Below are 2,572 nucleotides of genomic sequence, written 5' to 3' on the forward strand. Positions count from 1 at the left end.
CCCTGAGTCGCCAGGATGGCTACCCTTCATCCCGGGGGTATTGTAGTGGAGCATACGCACCAACGCGTATGCGCCTTCGGAAGACAACAAAAAGCCCGTGCTCTGCTTGCGCGAGAGTTTGTGCCGCCTCTGCCAGACTTGCCGTACGCCCACTTTCCGTTGCGACCTCGCTGCGACTTCTCGGCTCGAATAAACGTCATCACAGCGGACATATCGCCCGGTTTTGCCCATCGCGACGTCGCCCACGCACGACGTTTCCTGACCGACCAGCGATGCTTGCACGGCGAAGCCAACAGCCAGAATACGCCTACTGGCCTTCGGATTCAACTGCCCAGAAGCACGGGCACCAGCCGAACATCCGCAGTGACTCGCCTGCCTCTGTGAGGAGCTTGACGCCACCTACCACGCGCCAGCGACGGTCCCCATCTCCCCGTCCCCGGCCGCGGCTTTCCTCTCCGCCACCGGGAAACTAGCCGGCGCGGCCGATGGAGACGAGGTCGCTGGACGTACCGCTTTGCACACAAGTATGCCTCCATTAGTTCGCATGCTTCACAACAAGGTTCATGTATTCATTGACGATGTTCCCACGATGGCTCTGGTAGACACCGGTGCAACAGTTTCTGTAATGAGTTTAGTTTTCAAGGAGAGACTTGGCCGCAAGGTTATGTTTTAATGGGATAAGTCTTCTACTTTTCGAGCAGACAGCGGCACGACTTTGTGTCAAGTAGGTGTGTGCACTGTGTCTGTTCGTGTTGCTGGTAAAGCGTTCAAGGCAGAATTCGCAGTGCTCGCTCATTCCACGCATGACGTTATCCTTGGAATTAACTTCTTGCAAGAGTGCCGTGCGACTGTCGACTGCGGGGCAGGCGAGGTTCTGTTTTCCGCCCTCGCCCAGCAGCCTCAGCGTAGCGGAGACGACAAACTCGTTGTAGTTAAAGATACTATTCTACCGGCATGGTCTACTGCCAGCGTGCCCGTTGCTGCTTCGAATGCCGACTCGAGTTTCAGTCCTCCTATATTGTGATTGAGCCGTTGCCTCTGCCTTGCATGAAGAAAAACATCTTTCTGCCGTGCTGCGTTGTGTCTCTCACCGAGGGAAAAACTAAATTATGGGTAGTTAACTGCTCATCCGAGTCTGTTGTACTACCAGAGGGAATGCGCCTTGCCATGTTTGAAGGGCAGTGCAGTATCTGCATAGGAGCTCTCAGCAATGCGGCCAATTCGGACTACGCTGATGTATCCGGCACAGAATACGAATTTTATAAGATGGTTAGCAAGTCTATTCCCTCGCATAAGCGCAAAGTGTTGGTTACACTGCTGGCCAGGCACGCTAAAGTATTGATTTTGCCCGGAAGTCGCATAGACCTCAGACGCCCAGCACACGCACTCGTCACAAGATTGACACCGGATCTGCGCACCCCCTCAGACAGAAACCTTATTGAGTTTCCGCGTCAGAGCGCAAGGTAATTTCAGAGCAAGTCAGCGAGATGCTAACCTCTGGCGTAATTCAAGAATCGTCAAGTCCCTGGGCCGCGCCTGTTATCTTGGTCAAGAAAAAAATGGGTCCTGGAGGTTCTGCGTTGACTACCGACGTCTCAACTCTATAACTAAGAAGGACGTGTACCCTCTTCCTCGCATCGATGATGTCATCGACTGCCTGCATTCAGCGTCCTATTTTTCATCGGTGGACTTGCGATCCGGGTATTGGAAGATCCCCATGGATCCGGCTGACAAAGAAAAAACGGCCTTTGTTACACCCGACGGTCTGTTTGAGTTTATTGTTATGTCATTCGGCTTGTGTAATGCCCCCGCCACATTTGAAAGATATATGGACACCGTTTTACGGGGCCTCAAATGGGAAATTTGCCTGTGTTACCTGGACGATGTGGTGATTTTTGGCCGAACATTTGAAGAACATAATCATCGCCTTGACCTCGTTCTAACCTGTCTCGAGGAAGCTGCGCTTACACTGAACTAAAAAAATGTCGCTTTGGAGAACGTGAAACCTTGGTTCTGGGACACCTGGTGGATAAAAATGGCGTGAGACCGGACCCGCAGAAAGTCACCGCTGTCAGCAACTTCAAGCAGCCGCAGTCCCCCAGGGAGTTGCGTAGCTTCCTGGGCCTGTGTTCTTACTTTCGTCGATTTGTTCCGAATTTCGCTGATGAAGCACAACCACTGACTGACTTGCTGCAAAAGGATGTCCCTTTCCACTGGACACTGGATTGCGAAGCAGCCTTTAAGCAGCTTCGGTTCATACTGACTTCAGGACCGGTACTACGCCATTTCGATCCTTCTGCTGAAACGGAAATTCACACAGATGCCAGTGGAATCGGCCTTGGTGCAGTGCTCGTTCGGCGCCATGACAATGCTGAACACGTGGTCGCTTACGAGAGTCGTTCGTTGAACAAGGCAGAACGAAATTACACAGTCACAGAACAGGGGTGCCTCGCAGTTGTTTTCGCCGTGCACAAGTTTCGCCCATACATCTACGGCCGTCGCTTCTCGGTAATCACCGACCATCATTCTCTATGCTGGTTGGTAGGCCTCCGAGACCCATCTGGACGACTGG

This window comes from Rhipicephalus microplus, chromosome 5, assembly GCF_043290135.1.
Source record: "Rhipicephalus microplus isolate Deutch F79 chromosome 5, USDA_Rmic, whole genome shotgun sequence".
NCBI lineage: Eukaryota > Metazoa > Arthropoda > Arachnida > Ixodida > Ixodidae > Rhipicephalus > Rhipicephalus microplus.